Consider the following 23,282-nt stretch of genomic DNA (forward strand, 5'->3'; position numbering starts at 1 on the left):
TTTCATCTACCTAATCCAACCAAACCAAACTTTCAACACTCATTAGCAACCAAAACTTCACTATTTTATTATAAAAATATATTTTTTACAAACTTTTTTTAATAAAATTATATCGTGTTTTAAAAAAACTAACTAAACAAGATTGTGTTTTTAGATTTTTTGAAAAAACTTATTAAAAGTTATTAGAGAAAAGCATTATTAATGTTAAAACTAATTAGTATGAAAAGAAAAGGAAAAATGAATTAAAATGAGAACCAATCATGTAATACCATGTGGCATTGAAGGTGTTGAAATCTTGTGGTTCAAACTAGTTTGCTTCAGCGACCCATTTTTCAAGCTTTTTCATTTTATTTTTTCTAAGTAGTGGTACAACCCAATCCCAATTCACCAATGAGTATGGGCTTAGTAAATATTTTTTGAGCTTTAGTTTTTATCTCAATGTAATTTATTCTCTATAAATAGAGGTTTATGATTTCAATAATATTATTCAAAAATTCGATCCCATTAACGTTTGTATGTTTGCATGGTATCATAGCCTAAATTAAAAAAAATCCTAGTGCGTTCTTCATCATAATCGTTGCTTTTTTCATCTTGGTCTCGATCAAAGATGACAAGCAAGAAGGACGATGTCGATCAAAGTAGCAATCAAGGAGACATGGCAACTTCTCTCCATCCGTCACATTCATTAACTGACATCCAAATAAAGATTCGCTAATTAGATGGAATGAAGGTTTCGTCCTCATTGTGGACAAAGCTTTTCAAGCTTCACGCAAAAGCCTACAAACTCTTACGACATATCGATGGTATTGATGCACCTAAACTGGCATATGAAGAATATGTTTGAATGGTCGGAACATGATTCTTTGGTGATACACTGATACAAGGATTTATAGTACCGTGTTTGATACCTTACTAGTTTGAGTTATTGAAAACGACACGACTACATGTGTGGTATGGTTAAAATTGAAGCAATCTTTAAGGCTGAGGGGTGTGGGGGCTCTAACGGGGGCGCGAGAGCCCCTCCGCTCGCGCCCCCAGGCGCGAGCACCACACCACCGGGGCGCGAGAGGGGCGCGAGCACAAAAAACAAAGCAGGCGCAAGCATGTTAGCGGGACCAAGCTGGCGTAAAGGGGCATGGGAAAACGTGAAAGAGCCGTTGGACATTAAAATTGAGCCGTTGGGCTCTTATTTAATAAAAAAAAAAGTTTTTTCTTCCTATATATAACCCATTTCATATAAAACAATTACCACAACTTCAAAAAAAAACCCAAAATCAACCCATCTTCCCAATTTTTTTTTTAAAAAAAATGTCGTCGTACTCGTCTGATTCCGACTCCTCCGAAGAGGATGATTTGCTTCTTCATGTAGAGGGAGTTTTGACCGCAACCGTGGTCAATCTCTTGCAAAATCAAGCCCATCAACCTCGAGTCCCGAGGGTTAGAGCACCACCTCGTGATCGTGATCGATCGGGTGCTAACGATACTTTGATTAGGCATTATTTTAGCCCTCAACCGGTATATGAGGAGTCGGATTTTCGAACTCGTTTCCGAATGAGCAGACAATTGTTCATCTAGCAAGTGATTTAGAGGCACGGTATCCCTTTTTTCAACAAAGGGAGGATGCTAGGGGTCTCCCCGGTTTTACCCCTCTTCAAAAATGCACGGCTGCTATCCGTCAATTAGCGTACGGCATCTCGTCGGACGCTTTGGATGAGTATTTACAGATGTCGAAAAGGGTTGCACGTGAATCCCTTCATTTTTTCTGCCAAGGTAAAAAACATTAATTTTACTTTTTATTAAATATTTATTACATTTTGTAATATATATTATACGTAGGAGTCATATCGACTTACGCTCGGAGATATCTGCGTAAACCTACAATGTATGACATCCAACGCATATATGAGGTGCATGCAGAAAAACATGGTTTTCCTGGGATGCTAGGTAGCATCGATTGTACGCATGTTGGATGGGCTATGTGTCCAACGGCCTGGCGAGGTCAGTTCCACCGTGGTGATCATGAAGGGCCGACCCTTATACTTGAGGCGGCGGTGTCACAGGATCTTTGGTTTTGGCATGCTTTTTTTGGTGTTGCTGGGTCAAATAACGACCTTAATGTTATCGATCAGTCAAATTTGATCAACGACCTTATCGACGGGGTTGAACCACCTCAATCTTTTGTTGCAAATGGAGAACTCTTCAAGTACGGGTACTATCTGGTCGTTGGTATTTACAACGAATGGGCTTTGTTAGTTCAAGCTTTTACAGATCCAATCGCCGACAAACGGAAGTATTTTACGAAGAAGCAAGAGTCTGCTAGAAAAGATATTGAAAGAGCTTTTGGAGCTATAAAAAAACAATATTATGTTCTGGCGAACCCGATACGTTATTGGACTCGGGAGAGGATAACGGACGTCGTCTACAGGTGTCTGATCCTACACAACAAGACGTTAGAAGACGAGGGCAAAGCTATCTGCCAAAACTACCAAGGTGACATTCCGCCACAACCGTCCACAATCAGTGATCAACAAAAACTTCATAACATAGCAAATATCAAGAGCCGTGAGATACACATGGATCTTCGACATGAGTTGGTTGAACATTTGTGGGCGAGGCGACCCGATGATCTTGTATTAGATTAGTGTTATTATTAAGTATTATTGCTTGTTTAATTTTCAGTATGTTTTTTTTTTGTAATTTGAATTTTAAAAAAAATATGTGTTTTTTTAAATAATTTATGAGTTTTTTTAATAATACGTTTTTTTAATACATTTATAAAAAAATAAAAAAAAAATCCGCTGGAGCCCCTGCTGGAGCCCCTCCACACCAGGGTCAGGGGCTTCAGCGGGGGCTCCAACACCCACCTTATCCAGTTTCTCTCTCTGCCACACGTCACAATATTATTGGCTGGAGCCCCCACTCGCGCCCCCGTTAGAGCCCCCCACACCCCTCAGCCTAATAAACGATCACGAGCAACGCCCCAGAATAAGAATTTTCAAACCTCTTGCTCAGTTATGCACATCCATCGATGATTATTGTCAGAAGCTCAAGGATCTAGACTTCTTTACAAGTAGTTTGGGGTTTCTGCAAGAATAGGATGCCGTTGGTTCAATTATGAATCAAACAACACCCACATGGGACAAGGCTCATACAATGATCCATATCGAGCAATAACATGGCGCCACCTGACAACAACACCACACCCGCAGACAAACCCATTTGCCTTAGAATTAAAGGGCATTTTAGTCCTAAAACCCAAACTTTCACTTATTTATTTTCTTAATGTTAAAATACAAAAAGTTTAGTATAAAAATTTAATACAAAAAATCCTTCTTAGATTGAATTAACGAATATATATATACTAGATTTTATCCCCCGTAATACGGGGATTGTTTTACATTATTCGTTTTTAATATTTATATATGTATATTTGGATTTTAATTTTATTTATTGTAAGAAAGTTAATAATTAATATACTTGAGGTTTGATGATGAAATGGTTTCACAAATAAATGATATGTTATAATCCGGTTTAAAAGCTATCTGGGTTTGGTGATACCCATTACCCGTTTATTTTCTTTATTATAAATTTGTTTCTTTTCTTAATTATAAACAATATATTTTTTAAATAAAATATGATATTAACTTTTAGCATATCCCTATTTTATAGAATTTTCATATCAAATATTTGATGAGATTATTTTTTAATATAATGAGATGTTATAACCCGTTTAAGAGCTATCTGGGTTTGGTGAGACCTTTACCTTTGAATTCGGGTCAAATGCGTGAGAAGCCTTCATTTACAAATAAAGCAATCTGATGGCTAGAGAGAATGGTTGTTTTACATTTTTCGTTTTTAATATTTATTTTTTGGATTTTAAATTTCTTTATTGTAAGAAAGTTAATAATATACTTACGGTTTGATGATGAAAGGGTTTCATAAATAAATGATATGTTATAACCCGTTTAAAAGCTATCTGAATTTGGTGACCCATGACCCGCTTATGTTTTTTGTTATAAAACTGTTTATTAATTATAAATAATATATTTTTCTTTTTAAATTGGATATTAAATTTTAGTATATCCCTATTTTATAGGATTTTTATATCAAATAATTGGTAAGATTAATTTTTAATTTAATGAGATGTTATAACCCGTTTAAGAGCTATCTGGTTTTGGTAAGACCCATACCCATGAATTTGGGTTAAATCAATGAGAGGCCTCCATTTAAAAATCAAGCAATCTGGTGGCTTTCATAAAAGGGGGGAGCGACCACATCGCGACACATAGGATTTTAGGGTCTTCGTTTATATATATTATAGATATATGTAAGAATGTTGTCATTGTGTAAAATTAAGGAAAATGCTCAATTTATAATTGTTATGGTGTCCAAGATTTCTTTTTCTTTGGCTAAACAATATATTGAATTCCAAGTTATTTCACGAGTCATGCTATAACCAATCCAAGATAAGTTTGTCACGTGACAAATGTCAAAACCGAGTCCAAGATACGTTCATCAAAGAACTTATTTTTAATTATTTGTAGCATTGTAAATTTAATTTTGAGTTGCATAACTTATGTTAAAACCATACCAATCGAAGGCACAATAATTCATCGTCGCAACACGGCAGGTACAAAACTAGTTTGATATTGTTTAGATGAAGTTACTTCGATATATTATCGAGGGAATAGTTGTCGATAATATCTCAATATTCTATTGGTATGTGTCGTATGCTCCAACGTAGATGACTTATCAGCCTCTGGAAAAGACTTGTAAGCCACATAAGAAAACCCATTTGTAATCTTGGAGAAGTAGCCATGGATAGTCCCACGCCACATTTTTCTTGTAATTCATGAAAACCAAATTACCTATTACCTGAAAACTGTTACAAAGTTGTCTGTCGATGATACTCATTTGTTAAGTAATGAAAATTACCCTCGTCATCGTCGCCGGCATCCATCGTACTCTTGTAATCATTTCCACCACTCATGATTTCAAAATTTATTTCTTATTTTCAAAATTTAGATAAATCTTTTTCAAAGTATTTCTTGTTTTCAGATATTGTTTTACATAATCCCATTTTATTTTTAGATATGACTTTTCTTGTTTTTGATCGAATATTTTTTGCTTTTAGACATGGATTTAGTCAACATCGTGGCTTTTTTCTTGATTCTCAAAACACTTAAAAGAGAGTCATATCCATAAGACTTGGAATTTGACATTAATTATTTTGGAAAATACCAACCATTTTTTCCTTTACTCTTCTATATTTATATAGATTGTCCACGCCTCTCAAAAATCATTCTTACCTTCTTGTAATTCATAATGTATATACTTGATGAGGTTGTAGAGGCTAGTTTATCTTCTCCGTCAACAATGTATGACATATTTTTAAGTTTTAGAGGCGCTGACACGCGTCTTAATTTCACCAATCACCTCCACACCACCCTCGTGAATGCCAACTTCACAACCTTTTTGGACGATAAAGGGATTCAAACTGGAGAGTTTTTGAAACCCGAATTGGAGAATGCAATTAAAGCATCAAAGGCTTCTATCATTGTGTTGTCTGAGAATTACGCTTTTTCATCATGGTGTCTTGATGAACTTGTGATGATCCTTGAACAACACAGGAAGTGCAACCAAATCGTTATACCTGTTTTCTATCATGTTGAGCCTACTCATGTCCGGAAGCAACAAGGTAGCTTTGGAAAAGCAATGGAAAAGCATAATCTGAAGATGGAGGCGGAGATAAACGTGCACGAAAAACGTAAGTTGGCTGAGAAGATGGAGATATGGAAGAATGCACTCGTACAAGTTTCTAATTTAAAAGGGAAGGATGCAAAGGGCCGGTAAGTGTAACCATCTCATCTCACACATGATAATTTAACTTTATATGATTATATCATTCCATCTATAAATCAAGAATCAAGAGATAATCGTAGGTCTGTAAACGAACCGAACGCTTGATGAAATGCTCGTGAACCTTTCGGTGGGAAGTTCGTATATGCTTGTTTATTTAATAAACGAACAAACATGAACAAAAAATTTGTGTTCGTTTAATTATATGAATGAACATAAACACATATTTCATTCATTCATTTATGTTCGTGAGGTTTGTGTATTTATGTATATTTATATTCGTTTATGTATTTTTTTTTAATCGAAGTTTTATATAATTTACTATAAAACGATTACAATAAAGTGGCAGGCAAACGGGCAACAAGCTGCGCCGCAACCCCCTTTTGAACAGCAAAGCCAATCCTGCTAAAAACGAAGCTTTGAGACCTAGAAGCTGAAGAGGTTCCGTGTACGACGCGCTGAACTCTACTCAAAAATTTCACAGCCTCTGGAGCCAGAAAACCAAATGTATCAAAGGCAAATGGTAGAAAGACATGTTGATTATCTAAACAAGCTTTCTCGTGTTTAACAACTTTGCCCGATTCAGCCTTCAACGCAGCCTGACCCACAACAAACCCACGGTCCCTGAGCCCAACAAGAGGAGACACTCCTGTAAGATCCACACAAGCGTGTTTCCCCCCTGCCCACCCGAACACAAGAATATCAGCTGGTCGTAAAGTAGACCTCCCTTCAATAGGATCCGTGAGAAAGTTAACAGGGGCCTCCTTTATGTATTAATAGAAAATAATTAAATATTATCTATATAAGTCATCTATTTAAATATTTTATATATGTTCTTTTGCATTCATTTAAGTGTGTTCATTTACATTTGTTCATATATGTTCGTTTATCTTTGTTCAGTCATGTTCATTTATGTTTTTGAACTGTTTGTTTAGATTTTAACCAAGCAAACATAAACAAACATGAGCAAAAAAATATGTGTATGATTACGTGTTCGTGTTCGTTTAAAGTTATATGAACGAACACGAACATGACCTTTTTCGTATTCGTTTGGTTCGTTTACAAGCCTGGTGTCACACCCCGAACAAAAGCGGCGAAACATGTCGGGGCGCGACGTGATTGTTTCAATGCACCCGACACTATTAAATAAACAATATTTAAGCAACTCATTCATTTCATTTAACATCAAATACAACACAACATGTTCATTACAAATAAACAAAGTACAGGAACATAAATAGTTCATTTTATTAATAACCTAACGGTGTAAAATAAACTAACGTCTTCAAATCTTTAATCAACCAATAATCAAACCTGTAACGTTGCATAAAATATATTTTGTCAACACGAATGTTGGTGAGCAATTCCATGATTTTTTGTGTATATATAATGTAACACCCCGGCATTAAGCGGAATACGCCCGGGTGCAACGTACAGATCAGTCATAAGCTCGTAACACTATTAATAGTGACAATATATTTATTTTATTCAAAAATTTCACAAGTACACAAATAGTTTGATAATGAGACAAACAAAATTACATGTAAATGAAACAAATATTATTCATTGAAATAATCTTAAGGTATAACTACTTTTCTTGTCCTGACACGTCATCGTATCAACCTGCAACACGCATAAAATAATATGTTTTGTCAACAACACATGCTGGTGAGTTTTCATAAGTTTTTGCGTATATAAATATATATAAAATGCGTGATTCAACGATCGTCATGCAATAAATATTCAAACATAATGTAAATGAAATCAAATAGTATCATCCTCCCATTCATTAAGCCGAAGCCGTAGAAGTCGGGGAAATGAGAACCACCTTACGTAAACAACCGAAGTGGTTACTTTAGACGGCGCAGGTACGTCCTGTCGGACCCTCCCACTATGTGTATGAATTTGCGTTTGCGTAACTTCCACCATAAAAACAGTAAACACGTTGCACATAATTCACGTATAATCATAAACAACATGCAAGAATAATATTAACATGTACGATAAATGTGAATCGTTTTATAAACAAGCGCATAACTAACTAAATAAAAACTTGTGATATGCTACACCCCAAAAATATTAAAAGCGTTACAAAGGGCTATGAAAAACTCACCCGCTAAATAAGCGAGACGAGCAAATAAGCGAAAATAGCTTTGAGTGAGTGAACCGATAAAGTTTGGTTCAATGAGCGACTTTAGATAAATAAATAACTAGGATCAAAATGAGATTGAAGAGAATAAGGAAAAGGTGGCCGATATGTTCGGTTTATAATTCTTAGACGAAAACGTTTGTTAAAAATATATTTTTATTTTATTTTACTTTTATTAGTTGAAAGAAAAAAAGTTAGTTCTTTGGTTTTAAGTTGATTTATTTTAGCCTTAGGAAAATAGTAGGTTATAGTAATTATTAGTTAATTTTAAATGGTTTCGGTTCGTTTCCGAGCCGAATATTATTTACTAAAACAAGTTTAACGAATGGTTCATGTTTTTGGTTGGACATGAACTCGGTTTGATTCGGGTTCATGTCTAACATGCTTTAAATGATAAGATGACATCACATGTTGGAAAATCTTAGTCTTGTTAGTTTTTAACATAAAACTTATTTTTAACCGAACATTAACGTGCCGACGAGCGATAGTGAAAACACAACCACGGTTTTTAATTTAGAGTGACAACATGATGATTATCACATGATATGTTGTACATAAATAACACAATAATTACCCAAGGATGGATTATCAAAGAATAAAGAATAACTTGAAGCTTCAACTTTAGCACAAATTGAAAAGTAAGAACACAATTGAGAGTGTAAAGTGTTGTGATAAATAATTTGTAGAAGTTTGAGAGGCTTTATATATGCTTTAAATCGTTAACAACAAAGTTGAAGTGATTAATTGCATAAGCTAGTCATAAGGCTAGTCTTAAGAAATAGTAATCTCCAAATTAATGAGCTTTGACCTAATTTGGTGAAGGATGAAGTTAATTATCAACAAAAAAAATAGTCTAGGTTCATTCAAGACTTGGAAAAACGAGTCAAAGGGCGGGAATTTAAAGAGGATGAGAAGAAGGCGGTTGACCCATCTTGAAGAACACCAATAATTATAAACAATTAAATAACACAATCAAATACACAATAAATGCGGAGATTTTATTAATAATTGACGATCCGAAAAGTATCAAAATTTTAAAATAGGTCGGGTTTTCGGGTTTTTAAAAATGACAAATGTCACATATAATATGAGACAAAATCCATAACTCTTATGCGAAACCGTAAATAATAACAACAATTGCGGTATATAAATCATAAATAAATGAGGCTCCTTTCTAATAGGTAAAAATACCAAATTACAAGGAGGAGCGTATGATCATACCTATTGAGGATGAAGTCAACCAACAAAAGCAATAAAATTTAACAATTAATCATATGAGACATATAACACACAATCGAGCAATTATTTTAAGTAACACATAAACTAGAGTTTGCGGTTTGAGAATTCGAATCTTAGATCATTTTTGTTTAAGTAAGTATGCAAGCTACACCCAAAGTATAAAACCGAAAACGGGGATCAAATTACTCACTTTGAAAATAGTGATATCGATGAAGAAAACTTAGAATAATAATATTAATCTTCAAGAAAGCGAGCCGACGATTTAACGTGCGTGCCCTAGATTGAAAGACCTTGAGTTAATAATGAGTCTTGAAGATGAGATATAAATGGTATAAAAGTTCATAAAACAAGGCGTGGGTTTTTGAGAGTTTAAGTTATATTTTACAAAATGCGGTTAAATAAAGTAAGCATAACATGAAATGGTTTTACATGAAACCGGGCCTTTGATGTTTAGTTTTACTCAACCTTTGTTAAGTTTTACATAGGGGAGTTGGTTTAGTGCTAGTGTGCATGATCCCGCTAATGTAAGCATCAAAATCCTACTTTTAAGATTTGTTCGGTTTAGTCGATTCGAGACTTGAAAAAGTAGCAAATCCACATCCAATTTACCAAACATTTTAAATATACGAATAACTTCAATAAAAAAGTAGCTTAAACAAGTTTGAGGAAATTTATCAATTAAAGTCCCAAAAACTCGGGTTTAAGCGAGTGTAAGTCGGCCCGATCTCGTTATAAAACCAAGTTTGGTTTCAATACACCATAATCTTAGAAATATAAATATTATAAAGTGCAACATGCGTTAAAAAGGTTTGGAAAGATTTTTGATGGTTTGAACGGTGACTAGCTCGTTAAGACGAGTAGTTCGACTTTTACTCGGTTTTTACGAAACTTGGTTTAAGCCCAAGATTTGTTCTAACACTTCCAAAATCTGAAGTAACATGAGTAATATAAAATAAAACATAACAAAAAAATAAGTTTAACTTTTGTTGTTTTGAACATTAGTTAACTTGCTAAAACAAGTGTTCGGTTTTACTTGGTTTTTACCCGAAACTTGGGTTCAAGCCGAGGCTTGTTCTATACTTCCATATCAACCATATAATGACTAAAATATGAAGAAAAACTCAGACCTAAAGTGTTTGATGCAATATAGTTGCTTAAAAGCTAACTAAAGTTCTTAAACGAGTGTTCGGTTTGGTTCGGTCCTTGACTCGGTATGAAACCGAGGATGGTTGCTTAAAAGTTAATTAAAGTGTTTAAACGAGTGTTCGGTTTGGTACGGTCGTTGACTTGGTATGAGAGCGATGATGGTTGCCACATGTCCAAAATCATAGAACTAAAATATAGTAAAATTTCAATATTTAAACTCAAGCAAGAAAGTTAAGCGAACAAACTTCCCGAAAATGACCAAACGAGCTTAAAATGCATAAATACGTGTTTGAAGGTCCAAAAGGCTTAAAAAATATGAAAATGGTTTTCTTAACATATATTAACTTAGAACAACTTAAAATATCAAAAATATATATACCTGAAAAGGATTGAAATGTAAGAATCGGTTCCGTTGACTTTTAAAGTCAAACTTAAGCAAAACTAGCTAGAACAGCTTGCAAGATCAAACACTTTGGGGGAAGGAAGTGAAAATGAGCAGGAGAAAATGGATAAAATAGTGGGGTATTTATAGGGGAGTATTAGGGTTTGAGGGGTTGGATAAAACTTTTACCCAATGGATAACTGGAACACTTTGATGCTTTATTAAAAGAAATGAGTTTTGATTTAAATAAATTATAACCAAAGATAAAAACATGTTTGGAGGGTTTTAGAATAATTATGAGTTGAGTCTTGGTTGGTTTGGATGGTTACAACACGCATTCGGGCCTCAAATGAGCTTAAACGAAACAAAAAATGTTAAAAAAAGTGATTTTTTGCTAAAACGAGCTAGGGCTGCTGCGCTGTGGGCTGAGGTCAGCCTTATGCGTCACGTGAGGTGGGGTTCTCAGCCAAACTTTGCTTTTTTGGCATTTTAGTCCCTGTAGTTCATTTTAAGACGTTTTGAGCATAAAATAAGCGTTTTAAACACCGTTAAAGACTTTGGAACGAACCGACAAGTATGAAACATGACTATAACATAAAATTCTTTGTCTTATTAAGGTGCAATGATTCGAAAGCCAAAACGGGTTGGGTTTATAATATAAAAAGAGTACAAATGTGCACCGAAAATGACGAATGTCACAGTATTCCCTACTTTTGAAAATTTCGTCATGAAATTAGAAAGTAGCTACGACAAAAGTATGTGGATACTTATCTTTCATAACGATTTTGCGTTCCCAAGGAAATTCTGCACCACGCCGTGATTCTAACGTACGTAGACTAACCAGATGCGGCTTCACTTGGTTTGTTTCTCATTACGACCCACGATTTCAACGGGTTTTTCAATCATTTACATTGTTTTGTTGATACACACTTCGTTAGGGGTATGTGAAGATTTCCCTCGGCTAAGCACTTTTTGAAGTTCGAGACATGAAAGGTTGGATGAACACCGGTAAGTTCTTGTGGTAACTTGAGTCACATTTCCAATCCTTTGAGGATCTTGAATGAGCCTACGAAGTGGGGTGCTAGTTTTCCTTTCTTTCCAAAACAGACTACCCCCTTCCAAGGGGATACTTTGAGAAGGACAAGGTCGTCAGCTTTCGCCGTTTATCGGATAACTTTTTTGACGACTTCCAGCAGCGAGAAGATTCTTGCGAATTTGATCGATACGATTGGTAGTATCTTGAACAATCTCGGAACCGGTGATTTGGGCTTCACTAATTGTCACACCCCAACCTAAGGCAGAAATGCCTAGGCGTGAGCATGATTGCTCATAGCTCAAGGTAACTATCATACAATAATGGTGACAATATCTAATAATTTATTTTATTCCAAATAAAACAATAATATCCAAAAATAGCAAATAAATTCCAACAATAATCCATAACAAATAAAGAAATAATCTAGGTTAAAATTTAAGTAAATTGTCTTTATGATTTCCTAAAGTCTCGACTAGCAATCCAATACTTCAAGTCCTTAGTTCATGCGAAAACCTGCATATACGTAGAAAATACAATAGGTTTGTCAACAATAATGTTGAGTGAGCAAGTCATTAAGTTTTGCAATAATACATAATATGAAAAGTTGCAAAACGTAAGTAAAGCGGTAAATAAACCAAACCAATGAGCAAATAAGTGTCAAGTGAACCATTGCCAAGCGAATCGGTCGCCGGTTAAAACTAGACGGTCGTATGATCATACTATAATGAGAACATGGTGGACCTCTCCGAATGCGCAAATTAAACAAGTAATCAATTAGCAAATAAGTCTAGCAATTCACACACAATACAACGTTTGCTAATGATTAAGATATGTATAATACGAAATACTATAAGTACGTATACGCCCCCAAAATGTTTGAAAATATGTGAAAACGGTGGAATGACAAAACTCACCTTATAATAAGCGAGTTAATATGACATTAAGAAATAAACAACGAGTCTTCCGATTAACGCGCCGAACGAAGATAATCAACAGAACCTGAAACTTAACGGTGTGAAAGTATGAGTAAAAACGAACCTAACGCCGCTGGATTCAATCCAAACGGATGAGTAGAACTCAAGTTATGTCAATTTTAACGTTTAAACGAGTCGAGTCTGACCAGAATCCGAACTTCGATTCGGGAGTCGGGTTTTTTTCAGAACCCTTAAAATTTAATTATGAGAAGAAAAGTCTTCTGGACCGAACATTGAATCCGACCAGAAGTGTGAGAAAATGAGAAGTCAAAGATGTTGACTGTTTTACCCTTTATCGGGTTTTAAAGCAATTGACCAGTCAATACCCTTCAATCTCAGAAATTGATTGAAGTTTATCGACTAGTGAATGTTTATGAATGATAACTCAGTTTACAACTTACCAGGAAAGTGCACGAATGAGGAGTTATAATGAGTCAAAGGTCGTTAAGCATGCAAAGTCAACCGTTTAATGAACGGTTCTTCAACGAAACACCAAAAACCGAAGAGATTTTTGAGAGAGACAGAGAGGGTGACGGCTGAGGGATGAATATTAGGGTTTAGGTAAAGTTGTGACAGGTGATTTAAGGTTAGTTTATATAGCAAAATCTAAACCGAGCCAATTATAGTCGTTTTGGCCCGTTAAGCAAGAAATTACGTAATTAATGAAAGAATCACAGCATATATCATAAAGATCTGATCTTGGTGAATAAGAAACGAGGTATAACATGTATATCAGTTATAAAACGATTCCTTGGCCCTTAATTCTCGCGATTCATGCCGAAAATAACCGATTTTATGCCAAAAACGAACTAAGGAAACAATATAAACGAGCTGACTGTGCAACTATCCCACCGCGTCGCGCGACGGCGGGCCTAGGGCCGCCGCGCAGCTCTCCGGCGACCAGCAGGGGCAGCTTTCATGTATTGGCAGTTTTGGTCCCTCTAGTTTGAACATTGATAATTTTATTAATTATTTTGGATATATTTAGAAATATACAATAATTAAAACATGGAGGGTTAGATTTGAACATAAAGAAACTTAATAACTCACAATGCAAGGTTTTATAAAATATTAAGATCTGAATAATGCTCAGACAATGATAAACAAATATGATAAAAACCGAAATGTTACATCAATCTCGTTCCAACAAATAGGAGAACGACACTTGCGACCATTGAGAGCTTCAAATGGAGCCATACCAATGCTAGAATGGAAGCTATTATTGTATGAGAACTCAATAAGCGGAATATAAGAATCCCAATTTCCACCAAAATCAAGTACACACGATCGAAGCATATCCTCAAGGTTTGGATTGTGCGTTCGAATTGGCCATCGGTTTGAGGATGATATGCGATACTAAGATCAAGGCGAGTTCCCAAAGCATCTTGAAGTGATTTCCAAAAATGAGAGGTGAAACGAGCATCACGATCGAAGATAATGGTTAATGGTATACTATGGCGGCACATGATATCACGAACATAGATTTGAGCGAGATATTCCACGGAGTACTTCTCTCGGAACGTGATGAAGTGAGCCGATTTGGTTAATGCATTAAAAAATTCATAAATGCAGGGGCCGAGTTCAAATTTTAAGTCGAAATGGGTAAATTTACATTACGTATAAAAATTTTCGAACGAAAACATGTAAATTTACACTACTACACAAAAAACAGGGGGGGGGGGGTGCAGGGACTCACTAAATTTCGCCCCTGATGTCATCAAAATTACCACCAAATAAAAAGTCAAATGTTTTTGTTTCAACCAAATACATGAGCATCCATCTTACTACTTCCCATCGAGTTTTACTTGGAGAATCTTTGCAAGATAGTTTGAAATGTGTATGCAAAGGCAGGTTCGGCCCATGGGCTAGCGACAAGTTAGGGCTTTAGGCCCACACTTAATTAAGGCTTCTAAGTCCAAGAAAACATTATATATAGATATATTATAATGATTAAAGTAAATTCAAAGTAATGTATTGGTGTGATGGTAGGCTTAGTTGTTATTAAAGTATGAGTTCAAAACTTATAGTAAGCAGTTTATTTTCTTAACAACTGCCATAAAAAGGCCTCAAAATTTTATTTCGATTTATGCCTCCACATTCGTTGAGCCGGCCCTGTGCATAGGTGTCTTCTGTTTTACTTTTACACCTAGTCATGCCATATTTTACCAACACCTTTTGCACACAAGAATATTGAGTTAGCCTTAACTATCTCATATTTTTTTCCTTATGAATTTCCATAGCAAAGATCTTTTTAGCTTTTTTTTAACTCCTTCATATCTAACTACTCCACCATCAATAACTCTTTTGTACCTCTGATGTATTCTCTGTCTTTACATGATACAAGCATGTCATCTAGATACGACATTAAATGGACAAAATTGCCCTTGCTATACTATATAGTAAATATAACTATCATAGCAGCAGCTTGTAAAAATCACGAGTCTCCATGTACTCATCAAACCTTTTATACCACTGCTTTGGTGGCTGTTTTAGGCCATACAAAGAGTTTTTATGGCAAACAAGTCTTATTTTTTGACCCTTTACCTTAAATCTCTTAGGTTGTTTCATATAATCCTTTCTTCCAAATTCCCATGTAAGAAAAGTGACTTCACATTTAACTGTTCTAACTCCAAATCTAAAGGAGCAGTTAATGACCCCTTATAGAATGTTTGAGAATTGAGTACAAGTGATGTTTTACTAAAGGTGATCATCATCTTCCCACACCATTTACAAGATTTCTCATTGTCAATTGTATATTGGTCTTCTACTTTACATAGTTTTGATGTTTAAAGAGTGGCTGTGCTTTGAAAGAGGTCCTTTAGGGGGTGTTCAAAGGCTAAAAAGCTATCCATATGAAATGCTATTTCCACAGACCCTGCACATTACAGGATCGCTTGAATAATGATTGAAACCTCTTTAAATTCGCTTTGATGTCCTAAGATGTTTTTCATGTACCACCACATACTGCTTGATTTCACTGGGATGAATTCCATACCCTACTATCTTCATGAATGCTTGATATAACTTTTCCCAATGATGCAAGTTATTAACTTATTATCTCCACCAGCATTTAAGCTAAGAGGACTGTGTTAGCTAGGCTTCCCACTCTTAGTGCCCTTGCTCGTGAGCTGCAACAATTCTCTCCATACCTCTAATGTATTCGAATTAGGACTTATCTTTGTCACTTCAATGCAAAACTGAAGTGACAATAGCAAAGGACTAGATATTTGTTTCTGTCAAGCTAATTTTTTTTAAGAACAACGACTTTCTTTTTTGTGTTTAGGCCACTGTACTCTTTAATTTGGAGAGCGCCGTTGTTTCACTCTGGTCGGGCTATGTTGTCTTAACCGGGCACACGCTGGTTGGGCATTTCCCCGGAAAACCATACCGGCAGCTGCCACTTGACAGTTGTTGTGCGGCCCCAAAGAACTCTCTAGCGTAACACACAGGGATGAAAACCAGGGTGGGCTCGGGATCCGAATTGACAAACTCGTAAGGCTTAGCTCAAATCCTTTATTGTCAATATCCACCCAAAGTGACACAAGTGGGATCGAACTTGGGCCTCCACTGAAGAACCCAAACCTTCCTACCACTAGGCCACAACTAAATATTGCCATCAAAAATCATAGAGTTGTGTTTTGAAACCTTAATCACTATATCTTGGTATTATAAAACTTTGATTTTGAATCCGGTTTATAAGTTTCATGGTTTGTGTATTTTTGTTCTCACTAAAATCAGTTTTTAGGTTGGAAACGTAGCTTATCAAGGAAATTGTTCACGACCTCTACGGTAGATTAGGTGTACCATTAGGGTCTTGCCTCAACTTATTGGAATGAAAGATCACATTGAACGCATCACTTCATGGCTAAAAGATGGATCCCTCCATACTGCCGATATTCTCACTATTTGGGGTATGGGCGGGATAGGGAAGACATCTTTAGCCAAGCATATATACGAGTTACATTGTCGTGAACACTTGAGCAGCTTTGTTGGAGATATAAGCAGGAGATGTGCTGGTAAACATGATGGATTGCTTGATGTTCAAAAGCAACTTTGTGATCATATATCAAAACCATGTTTAAATCAAATTCATGATATTTTTGCATACACCTCTATGATTGAGAAGGCACTTGCTCGTAAGAAGTTGTTACTAGTCCTTGATGATGTCGATAGTTTGGATCAATTGGATGCTTTACTTGGAAACAAAGGTTTTCATTCTGGAAGCAAAATCATAATAACTACCAAGGACGCATCCCTAATACAGAGATGTGCCCTATTCAAAACAAAAGTTAAGCCCAAGCATACGGAGTGTACACTTGAAGGCTTATCTGAGGACACATCTCTGAAGCTTTTATGTCTTCATGCATTCATTTGCAACTATCCGACGAAGGCTATGAAGAGGTGTCTAAAGTCTTGCAAGGTATTGTGAAGGGCATCCATTAGCTCTAGAAGTTCTGGGCAAGTCGTTACATAAACGAGATGTAGCCGAATGGGAGGATTCCATAGAATCTTTGAAGAAGGAACCTCATTCCCATATAAAAAATGTCTTGAAGATGAGCTTTGACACTTTGCCATTCGAAAATGATAAGGAATTGTTTAAGCATATTGCATGTTTTTTTGTGGGAATGAATAGAGATTTGTCTGAAACAATATTGAATGCATGTGATATAAACACGAGATCTGGGATTAGGAGTCTCATTGACAGATGCTTTCTTAGAATTGAGCGGGATAACAAGTTGGTGATGCATCAGTTGGTTCAAGAGATGGGAAGAGATTTAGTACGTCAAGAATCACGTGACAAGCCATGGGAGCGTAGTCGATTATGGTGTCACGAGGAGTCATTCAAAGTGTTGAAACAAAAAAAAGTAAGAGACAGTGTCTTCTTTAAGTATTTATGCATGTTATAAGTATTTTTGTGGTCTATATACATGGGATTTTATTTTGAGCTCTTTTTTCTTTGTAGGCTACAGAAAATCTTCTAGGTCTTACCCTTGATATGAGAATGCTTGACAAAAAGAAGTCACGTGGGTCATTTGAGTTGCAAACAGGGGCGTTAAGTAAGATGGATAACCTAATGCTACTACAACTCAATTATGTGCAAATAAGGGAATGTTTCCAGAATATTCCAGAAGAATTGAGATGGTTGTGTATGCATGGGTTCCCTTTAAAGTCTATACACCTATACTTGCCATTGGAGAATCTTGTTGCTCTTGACATGTCCTACAGCAATATTGAGTCTTTTGACGTGTCTTATAGTAACCCACAACCATCCTTGAAGAGGCAAAAGGTAAGACTTTAGATAATTGTGTATCAGATTGGTAATAAACTAATAATTAATAATCCATTAATTGGGAAAAATTTCAACCACTTGGTAAACTTTCAGATTCTAGTATTTAAACCAAACAGTGTTTAGATTTACACGAAATCACAATCAGATAATCAAAGCCTTAATTAGGTCATTGGCACAATTAAGACCAAACACATAATTATTTAGCATTTTCTTCTAATCCTTTAATACCAAAAAAATCGATTTTGTAGGCTGTAAAATGAAGTTGGTTAGCTAGAGAGATTAAACCATTGTGTTTATCCCTAGTTTGGTTGGCAGAAAAATCATTGCCAACTACCAATGCATGTTGTTTGGCTCTGCCTAAACAAAACTCCTCACCTCCTAAACTATGTTGGATCGAGCTTAACTTGAGATCTCTTCGTTCTCGTGTAAATCTCAATTACATAAAAAGATTGATAACACTAAAGTCACCACACACAAGACAAATCTTATTATTCATTTGTCTTGAGTAAATACATTTCATGAATTATCTATGTTTTAGCAGTTGGTTGGATCATGCTCAAAAGATAAATCATTGCTTGGATCATTAAAGATTCTTGATTTGAGTTTCAGTGAAAAACTTCACAGTCTTGGTGGTTTTTTCGAACTCCCTGCACTTGAACGGTTAATAGTTAGAAAGTGCATCAGTTTGATTGAGGTGTGTGACTCAATTACGCAATGTGTTGAACTTGTCCACATTGATCTGAGTTACTGCTACAAGCTTAGAAGGCATCCAATATCTATAGGCAAGCTAAAGAAGGTTAAAACACTATTGTTAGATGGTTGTAGTTCTTGTCAAGCTCAAACCGAGGCTATACCAAGTGATTTGAAGCTCTCTGTGTTTTCTCTACCGAGCTCATTGAGAACTTTATCACTTGCCAATAACAATTTGTGTAACGAATCCTTTCCCAAGGACTTGAGTTGCCTATCGATGTTACAGGAATTATGTTTAGATAATAATCCAATTGTTTCAATGCCCAATTGTGTGAGAAGCCTTCCTAGGCTTGAGAAACTTTATATGGAAGACTGTTATAAGGTGGTATCAATTGAGAATCCTCCGCGTAGGCTAATCAATTTGTACTCACACCAGTTTCAAACATGATTATAGGCCTTTGCTGAGAAAAATTAAATTTGAACTAGAAATGTCCCCACTCAACTTATTTGGATTTGATGAATTATTATCATCATTTGAAATTGATGGTAGGATCAAAATCCAAGATATGGCATGTGTTGAGGAAAAGGTGCTAGATAGTTTGGGCTGGACAAACTTAGAGTTTACTAAAGAAAGGCGCTTAGAAACTCTTAAATGTAGACAATGGGATAAATCTCAAACCCAGGTTTCCTCCTACTCCTACTATTTATCTTGTTTGTTATTTACGTGCGTCTGCGAGCACGTTATGAATTTAAGGTGATTAATTAATGTTTTATTTGACAGATGTACTTTGAATTTGGAATATTCAGCACGATGTATGAGGGGAAAGAAATGCCGGAGTGGATTAGGTGTAAAAGTGAGGGCACATCAATATCAGTTACTATCCCATCATGTCCTAAGACGCTTCGAGGATTGAATTTCTGCTATGTAGAGACAAATCCACATACTTATTTCAAGTTGCCAATTATAAAAATTAGTAATGTTACAAAAAACCAAACCTGGATTTATAGGCATTATATTGAAAAAGTCAAGTTAGGTGGAAAGGCCGACTCGATATGTTTGCTAAGCCATTGGATGTTTGGGCCGAATGAGATGAAAGGTGGTGACCACATTAATATTATTGTAGAGTGGTTACATTGTAAAGAGCAAGTTACAAAGGAGTGTGGGGTTGGCCTTGTGTATGATGATGATGATGATGATGATGGAAGGATGGCGGAAGATGTGTTGGGTTATTATAAATCATGGAATCACATAATCGGTGGAGATCTCTCTGCTTTTCAGCTAACAACAGGAAAATACATTCTAGATTACTGGTTATTTAAGTTTTGTACCAGTGAAACATATTATAATTATCACGCTTTCATTGATGAGGGTGCCAATTACAAAGGTATATGCCGTTTTTATTGATAATATATGGTCAAGTTTTATGTGAAGCATAGTTAGTAATCTATAATCTTTCATCTTGTTTCTTTTCACTAGAGGACAGAGTGGTCTTTAAAGCTTTCTCCCAGAAGAAGTCTGCAATATGTACCTGATCTCAGGTATATTTTCACTTCTATACTATTCTCTCATTACAAGATCAAAGGTACTATGGGATATGTGTTAATTTAAGTTGTATTCACAGGCAATAACCTATATAGAATTATAGCCTTTGGAGTTGATATATAGCTGAAAATTTGAAGGCTAAGACAGATGATAGCTTGTCAATAATCGTCTCTGGACCAGCAACAATATTTTGAATGTATATATTGTGGAATATGTCAGTAACATTTTGTCTGCATAAATTTTGTTATTCGAATAACTTTGTGGAATATGTCAAACTATACATTTCTATTACATGTAGTAATAATTGGTGCTATGCGGTCGTAAAGAGCTCACAATAATCAGTGTTATGCAGTCGCAACACGATCACAGTAATTAGTACTATACAGTAGAAAACGCCAAAACAGTCACAAAAGTCCTCGATCACAATAAAAAAGATCAGCGGTAGCAAATAGGTGGCAGCAGGGCAATCACGGCGTGTGTTTTACCCACCGTGATTTCGGTCGCACATTGATCGCCACACTGAAAATTCTGTCGTAAAAAGCGTGTTCTCTAGTAATGTACCAACAAGTAAGTTATTTTATAAAAACATTTAACTCTTTGTTCGTATAACTCACTGAAAAGCTTATAAAAGATGCTCGGGAGTCGACCACGTTTTGGAGTTGACATGCTAAAAGCGAAAACAGTCTTACATGCGAGAACAGAGGAGATGAAGTTGGCTATGCGAAAACTGTCACTTGAAGGTTCAAAAGCGAAAACTGAAGAATGCAAAACACGACCAAATATAATCATACCAAGTAAAATCCCACCAATAGCACAACTATTAGTAGGGTCAGCCGATGAGAAGAGGATGAGATGTAGGCAAACCATACCTCTATCCCGAAGAATCTAGTTGCTTCCATCATAGCTATGACACCAAGAAGGAAACGCCAACAATAAACAAATAGGTAATAATTACATTAGTCATAGTATTAAATAGATAAATAAAGATAATGGTAATAGTAACAAATAATAACATATGATAAAATACAAGATAATAATTTAAAAATAGAATATAACAATAATATATTATTTAGTACTAAAAATCAAAAAGATACACACATATAAAATTAAATTAAGTTGAATTAAAAAGAATTTGAACATGTACAAGGATATGAAAATAAATAATTAGCGTGTCACAAGACAGAAATAAGTTCAATAACAACCCTTAAGACGCATTTTAATCAAAACTATACATTTCCCTAAATGTCCTTAACCTTAATTATACGTCGCCAAGAATTTCCATCCTCAACTATGTCCTCGGAGAGGTGCAAATAGAGCAAATTATGCCTAATTCTCTCATCCCAAGTCAATTTGGGTCGGCCTCTACCCTTCCTCCTCCCCCTACAGTAATGTTTTCTACGGCTCTACCCAGAGCCTTCAACCGTCTTCTCTTCACATGTCCACCGTCTCAATCTCCCTTCCCTTTCCTCTCTAAAGTTTCTCGCCACTCCTCCAGGCTCATGTTCAGATCTTATTTTCCCTCATCAACTAACACAATATCATCTGCGAACATCATGCACCCCGGGACTGTCTCCTGAATCGAGTTTGACAACTCGTCCAAGACTACTGCAAAAGGAACGTGCTCAACGCTGATCCCTCAGGGAAGAAGTCGGTATCCCCACAGGTGTACGAACACTAGTTTGTAGTCTTGGCACAGGTGTACGAAGCTGAAGAATGCAAGAACTCTATATTTGTGAAAACTAGAAACTGCTTGCATATAAATAGGGTTTTCTTATTCATTTTTGTAGCACTTCTTTTCATTGTATTGTCAAATTCTATGTAAAATCCTATGATGATGAATGAAGCTACAACTAATGTTTACATTCACTACTACAAAACTAAGCATTTGTGACAGCCTTTTCGGTCGGAAAACGGTTGCAACTGCCCTGTTGCGAACGTTTTGCAACTGAAAGTGTAGTCGGAAAAACGCTGGTCGCAGTTGCTCTGTTGCGACTGTTTTGCAACCATTGTTACATTTGCGACCGTCTTCCGTTGCAAATCTTCCGACCGGTGCTGCGATCGCAGATATTCCAACGGGTGTTGCGATCGCAGATCTTCCGACCGGTGCTGCGGTCGCAGATCTTCCGACCGGTGCTGCGGTCTCACTTCTTCCGATCAGGTGATAGGTGCTGCGATCGCAGATATTCCAACGGGTGTTGCGATCGCAGATCTTCCGACCGGTGCTGCGGTCGCAGATCTTCCGACCGGTGCTGCGGTCTCACATCTTCCGACCGGTGCTGCGGTCTCACATCTTCCGATCAGGTGATAGGTGCTGCGGTCTCACATCTTCCGACCGGTGCTGCGGTCTCAGATCTTCCGACCAGTGCTCGGTTGCATATATTCTAACCACTACTTTCTGCGATCAACTTGCACCTGCTCTCTTGAGGCAGATTTGTGACCATATTTATTTCACAATGCAGTAGAAATATTTTTTGCAAAAAAAACTATTAAAATATCAAATAATAAAATTATAGATGCAAACACAAACAAAACAAGAAATTTCTATAAAAGACGTTCAATAGAAAATGTTATTCGAGTTCTGTAAACATATATAAAAAAATGTTATTCTAGCTATACACGCTTTTTAGTAAAGAAAATCCGCATATGCTTTCTAGTAAGTGCATTCATGAATACAGCTCCCGAATTCGTGTCATCAGTCTTCACATCTATTCCTCATGGCCTGCTCATTAGATAATTATTAACATTTTAGTTGATCCAAGTTCTAAGTTCTATCTCTAACGCCAATTAGTAAAATAATATATCGATTGTTCACCTGCACAAGCGCTCTTAGGCTTGATAGACAGCCATATTATCCATGAGCTCTAAACCTGCACGTTGTGAGCATTGAAAAAGCAGAAAACAGTTAAATTCATGCAAGTATTCATAGGAAAGAGTAAAAAAAACTTCAAAATAGCATGGAATCCATCATTGATTC

At 36.0% G+C, this 23,282-nt stretch overlaps 1 pseudogene; it reads left to right on the forward strand.

The window, feature by feature from the left end:
• The first annotated feature begins 5,325 nt into the window (after positions 1-5,325).
• Positions 5,326-22,693, forward strand: LOC143577970 (TMV resistance protein N-like; annotated as a pseudogene).
• Positions 22,694-23,282: the final 589 nt, after the last annotated feature.

This window comes from Bidens hawaiensis, unplaced genomic scaffold, assembly GCF_021521415.1.
Source record: "Bidens hawaiensis isolate Kalapana, Puna unplaced genomic scaffold, B.hawaiensis_p1.1 tig00028981_1, whole genome shotgun sequence".
Taxonomy (NCBI): domain Eukaryota; kingdom Viridiplantae; phylum Streptophyta; class Magnoliopsida; order Asterales; family Asteraceae; genus Bidens; species Bidens hawaiensis.